The sequence below is a fragment of the Phyllobates terribilis genome, unplaced genomic scaffold, assembly GCF_046119375.1.
Source record: "Phyllobates terribilis strain yellow unplaced genomic scaffold, ASM4611937v1 Scaffold_4__5_contigs__length_816908805, whole genome shotgun sequence".
Lineage (NCBI taxonomy): Eukaryota > Metazoa > Chordata > Amphibia > Anura > Dendrobatidae > Phyllobates > Phyllobates terribilis.
Genome location: NW_027362764.1, coordinates 88,316,293 through 88,322,814, shown reverse-complemented (window position 1 = coordinate 88,322,814; position 6,522 = coordinate 88,316,293).

The window sequence follows — 6,522 nt, the reverse complement described above, 5'->3', positions numbered from 1 at the left end:
TGCTTAGCACTTGTTAGCCCTTTTGCCTTGACTCTGCGGTCCAGCTCACCCCAAACCATCTCGATTGGGTTCAGGTCTGGTGACTGTGGAGGCCAGGTCATCTGGCGTAGCACCCCATCACTCTCCTTCTTGGTCAAATAGCCCTTACACAGCCTGGAGGTGTGTTTGGGGTCATTGTCCTGTTGAAAAATAAATGATGGTCCAACTAAACGCAAACCGGATGGAATAGCATGCTGCTGCAAGATGCTGTGGTAGCCATGCTGGTTCAGTATGCCTTCAATTTTGAATAAATCCACAACAGTGTCACCAGCAAAGCACCCGCACACCATCACACCTCCTCCTCCATGCTTCACGGTGGGAACCAGGCATGTAGAGTCCATCCGTTCACCTTTTCTGCGTCGCATAAAGACACGGTGGTTGGAATCAAAGATCTCAAATTTGGACTCATCAGACCAAAGCACAGATTTCCACTGGTCTAATGTCCATTCCTTGTGTTCTTTAGCCAAAACTTGTCTCTTCTGCTTGTTGCCTGTCCTTTGCAGTGGTTTCCTAGGAGCTATTTTACCATGAAGGCCTGCTGCACAAAGTCTCCTCTTAACAGTTGTTGTAGAGATGTGTCTGCTGCTAGAACTCTGTGTGGCATTGACCTGGTCTCTAATCTGAGTTGCTGTTAACCTGCGATTTCTGAGGCTGGTGACTCAGATAAACTTATCCTCAGAAGCAGAGGTGACTCTTGGTCTTCCTTTCCTGGGGAGGTCCTCATGTGAGCCAGTTTCTTTGTAGCGCTTGATGGTTTTTGCAACTGCACTTGGGAACACTTTCAAAGTTTGCCCAATTTTTTGGACTGACTGACCTTAATTTCTTAAAGTAATGATGGCCACTCATTTTTCTTTACTTAGCTGCTTTTTTCTTGCCATAATACAAATTCTAACAGTCTATTCAGTAGGACTACCAGCTTTGTATCCACCTGACTTCTGCACAACACAACTGATGGTCCCAACCCCATTTATAAGACAAGAAATCCCACTTATTAAACCTGACAGGGCACACCTGTGAAGTGAAAACCATTTCCGGTGACTACCTCTTGAAGCTCATCAAGAGAATGCCAAGAGTGTGCAAAGCAGTCTTCAAAGCAAAAGGTGGCTACTTTGAAGAACCTAGAATATAAGACATATTTTCAGTTGTTTCACACTTTTTTGTTAAGTATATAATTCCACATGTGTTAATTCATAGTTTTGATGCCTTCAGTGTGAATGTGCAATTTTCATAGTCATGAAAATACAGAAAAATCTTTAAATGAGGTGTGTCCAAACTTTTGGTCTGTACTGTATACTGTATATATACACGGTGGCAGCTGGACAGGTTCTGAAGGGCAGGTATATGTCACCAAGGTGCCAAGCTTCGGTGATGTAGGACCCAGAGAAGCAGGCTCCAACATGTATAATGCTGAGAGGTATTTTTTTTTATTGGGTCCGGGTTTTAGGAATGGCCATTAGAGCTGGGAGGGACTGGCCGTTCCGTTGCCTCCAGTTCCAGTGCTTGAAACAGGCTATAAAAGACAGTTCAACAGCCTCATTTAGTGCGGGGAGTTGAGCTGGAAACACCTCTGGTATACTGATCAGCTCTGCAAGAAGCTGACCAGGTCTGCAAAGCTTGTTTCATTTATATGGACTGTTTTGTTTACTTTGTTAATTTTTGCCCAGTAAAGGCTTTTTCCGTTTATTAGAAAATCTCGTTTGTACCAAGAGACTTTGTGCCTACCTGAAACCGCTGCCAAAGATTAAGTGGATCCCTATAATATATATAGTTTTTTAAAAGGTTTTTTTTTTTACTGGATTTTGAACCTTAAAGTGACCCTCCAGGAGGAAACTCTTTCTTGGAGGAAGGGTCTTCCCAACTCTCCCCACCAGACTGTCAGGGGAGAGAAGGATCCAGTCTGTTAAATTTCACCTCTCATCTTTTCAATCTCTACTGATAGATCGCCGCCAGAAGAGACTGGCGGTGTCTTTTTCATAGCACAGGAGCACTCAGCTCTGTTGACCATCAGACTTGTCTAATTACTGTCGTTCCAGAGATCCACATCTCTGTTTAGAAGGTATGGCAGAATACTGAGGTCCTGCATGATCATAATGAACCATACTCCTTAGTTTAAAAAGTAAATTTCTACAAAGTAATACACCTTAGATTTACTGTCTGTTTCTCATCTACTGGAAAGAGATCACAGCAAAGCAACATAGATATTACTGTTCCAATCTATTGGGACCCCTGCCCATTCTTAACAAGAAAGATGTTTTTGGAACAGAACAAGAAACGACTGTTTCAAAACACCCTAAATCTGTAAAAAAAATAGTTTTCCAATTACTTAAATTCTAGATTTTGGTTGGTGTTTCATTATTTTTCAAAAGTTGTAGTTATTGAATCACTTGTATGTTCATCTTATTTTACTTCTGCATTTAATAAAAAGTTGAGTTGCTTTGCAAATGTATTGTAGTACATACCTTGTACTCATCCAAAGTTATATCCTGCATTATAACCCAAAGATTTAGGAGTATTTTCCTAATTTGCAACCATATTTTATTGCTTAAAAAATGTGAAAAAAAAAAACTAAGAAACTTTGCAGGCTGTCTCAATTAAAAATATAATTATTTTATGTATACAGCTCATATGCAGACCTATGTGTCTCTTTGGTTACAGACTACAAACAAGCTTGTGTTGTCTACTCCTGCAGTCATTTCTAAAACTGGCCACACACGTCGTGTGACATAGCTGTCAGCTCAATTTTGTCCAGCAGACAGCCTTCTCTTCCGACTCCTCCACACACACGAGTGCTTTCTTGTGTATTCAGTTGGGAGAGAGGAGAAAGCCCCTGCCAAACCTCTCTGGCAACAGCTATTACCCCATGAAAGCAAAAGTATCAGCCTCTGAGATTCCAACTGCACATTCTTTCTGTCCCCCAACTTCATCTGTCGGAGGAGAGCCAGGAAGTCCCACCAAAATTGGTGGATGACTGACTTTCATCTCATGCGTATGGGAGCCTTCACTCCACTTCTTCTACACCGTTGTCTGTTAGAGGGAAAGAAAGGGTTAAATTGGACTAAGACATCGTTGCTCACAAGGTTTATAGTCGGTCATCGTAAAGACTCACATGTCTGCTCTGGAGCTGTGTACCTTGGATCGTGCCGGTCCATCCGATGGACTGTCAGGTCTCCTGAACCGTGCATGACAGCTTCATTTATTTCTATGAGGTCGTCACGCTCGGGTCGAGCCCATGTATTACAGTCGCAGATTGGACTGAAATTCACGGACATCTGAAGCCTTAATTCTGTTACCGTTAGTAACTTCTGCAGCAGATACTAAAGAGTCTAGAACACCTATCACAGCAGGTCTCATTGACCAGGGAAGATATTACCAGCCTACTCTTATTTTAGCCGGATGATGCAAAATCGAGACAAAGTAGAAGGATAGATTGTAGCCCCATGATGATCGTGGACAAGTCATAAATTAGTCTGATGTTTTATTTCTAAAAATGAAAACTGATGTGTATAAGGGGGAACTACAAATCATTAAATGCAATATATATGAGGGCAGCTCGATTTTCTCCTGGTGTTTTCCATTGAGCGACGTAAGAACTGGGAATATTGGACTTAAAGTGTGACTGCACTTTCACAAAACTTTTGTCATGTCCTAGAAAGTCATGGGAGATCGGGTGCTGAGGCACCACCAATCATTATATCAAAGAGACAGAAACACTCAGCAGAGAGCTGCTCTCCTCGCAGACTGAAATTGGCCCCAATTAAAGGTCTATTAACTCTTGTTCACTCTTGAAGGGTGTGGAGCAATGAAAAGCATCACGCATCTCCCCATTTACTTTAGTAATCAGTCGGGGTCTCAATACCCAGGTCCCACCAATCAAAACTTCTCTATGACATGCCAAAAGTTTTGTTACAGATCCAGCTGGTGGAACCTCTGTGCTGGGATGCAAGTAGGCACCAGAGGGGCTTAACTAAGTGCCTACACGGACCGACCCTGGTCGCACGGCGGCTTAGTCGACTCCGTGAATCAAGGAGGGACCATGCAGGTGGACCAGGTGCCACTCTAGGACCGACCTTGTGTGAGAGCAGGCGACTCCCACGGGTCAGATGGCTGAAGCTGACAGGTACAGCGGATGAGCACGGCAGGTAGCTTGGCGGGTGATCCGGATAGGCAAGCAGGCGGGCACGGCAGATAGCCAGATGGGTGATCCGGGTAGACAAGCTGGCGGACACGGCAGGTAACCTGACAGGTGATCCGAGTAGACAGGCTGGCGGGCGTGGCTGACAGACAGGCTGGCGGGCACAGCTGACAGGCTGGCGGGCATGGCTGATTGACAGGCTGGCCGGCACGGCTGATAGGCTGGAGGGCACGGCTGATAGACAGGTTGGCTTGCACTGGAACCTGAGGGCTGAGGGAGTGTTAGCACACAAACAACAACCTTGCACAGGCATCTCCATTTTGGAGGAGGTGCTTAAAATAGGAGTGGTCCTCCGGCCATTGGCCGGGGACTCTTTAGGACGACGCGTGCGGCCCCTTTAAGAGGGAGGAAGCGTGCGCCCTAAGCAGAGTGCCCGGGAAGCTGCGCGCAGGGGAGCTGGAGGTCGCCGGACCGGGATCGCGGCGGTGAGGGGAACGGCGTCTCTGCCCGGCAGAAGGCAGAGACGCCAATGCTACAAGTTTTATTAAAGTTTTGGGTGCATCGTAAGCATTCCTGGTCTTGTGTTTCCCTGGAAGATGATCTTACCTGGAGGTGTTTGGCAGAAGCTTTTCATACAGAAGTGATAACAATCAGGTTCTGCTTAAGAAATTATTGGATTGGATTCCATCATCTTTTTTTTGCCAAAATAGTATCCCGCCGCATTAAAAAAATTTCTGCTTTCTTTTCATCTTGCATTTTAAAAAAGTGATATAGGGTCCTCATCATATTTTACACATAGTGTTAGATTATAACTGAGAGATATGTTATGATTTTGGTTTGCTTCAATATATAAACCATATGATTTGAATGATTGGAAGTTTCCATCTCTAGTGCCTTACATGCCGATGGATTATAATCCACTGAAAGCACAACTGTCTCAACGCACTTTGAGTTTTTGGCTAAGGCTACAAGTCACACTTTGGTGGTTATAACCCAAGAGATTACCTAGAATTATCACCTAATTGGCAAAATGTTAGGAGAACCTTGGGCATGATCTACACAAATCTATATCCCTCATTTCCGTCTGTCTCACAGCCAAATATGTCACCTACTTGGCTAGGCCAACCAATATCTCTAGGCCACATATCGTGAGACATTCGCTACTTACCTGTGAAGTTCTAGTCTGTATCCAACATGCAAGTAACATGAGGATTTTTGCTTTTCCAGTTTGTGTTGTTTTTTTACTACTATTGCATTAATTTATTTTTGTTCACTTTGCCTTAAAGAGCTATTTGGCCTAAAGGGTTTGTATGAGAAAAATGAAAACATGGTTGCCTCCTTGTAAAGGGAATATATAATCATAAAATTACCTAATGTTTAAATCAGGTTTTTGTGTTGAAAGTATTTATAAAAATATGTTGGTGATTTTTCTTTTCATATCACAATCTGTATTAAAACATTTCACTCTATCCACTTGGGCTATTATATACTCATACTTTCTATTCTGTACAGAAGACTTTTCCGCAGCTTCACTATCATCACAGACAGGATTATAATGACAACTCACATTTCTTTACGCAGCTGATAACACAGGATCCACCATTCACAATAAGCGATGTCACAGCTTCACCTCTTTTTACAATGACCTTTGCACATGCTCATTAGATGCTTCACTACAAAATATAGAGTCTGATTCAGTCTATTGCTGCTAATGTACATGTGAATGTCATGAATGAACAGTAAGTACACTGCTCAAAAAAATAAAGGGAACACTTAAACAACAGAATATAACTCCAAGTAAATCAAACTTCTGTGAAATCAAACTGTCCACTTAGGAAGCAACACTGATTGACAATCAATTTCACAAGCTGTTGTGCAAATGGAATAGACAATAGATGGAAATTATTGGCAATTATCAAGACACACTCAATAAAGAAGTGGTTCTGCAGGGGGGAAACACAGACCACATCTCAGTACCAATGCTTTCTGGCTGATGTTTTGGTCACTTTTGAATGTTGGTTGTGCTTTCACACTCGTGGTAGCATGAGACAGACTCTACAACCCAGAGAAGTTGCTCAGGTAGTGCAGCTCATCCAGGATGGCACATCAATGCGAGCTGTGGCAAGAAGGTTTGCTGTGTCTGTCAGCGTAGTGTGCAGAGGCTGGAGGCGCTACCAGGAGACAGGCCAGTACAACAGGAGACGTGGAAGGGGCCGTAGGAGGGCAACAACCCAGCAGCAGGACCTATACCTCCGCCTTTGTGCAAGGAGGAACAGGAGGAGCACTGCCAGAGCCCTGCAAAATGACCTCCAGCAGGCCACAAATGTGCATGTGTCTCCACAAACGGTTAG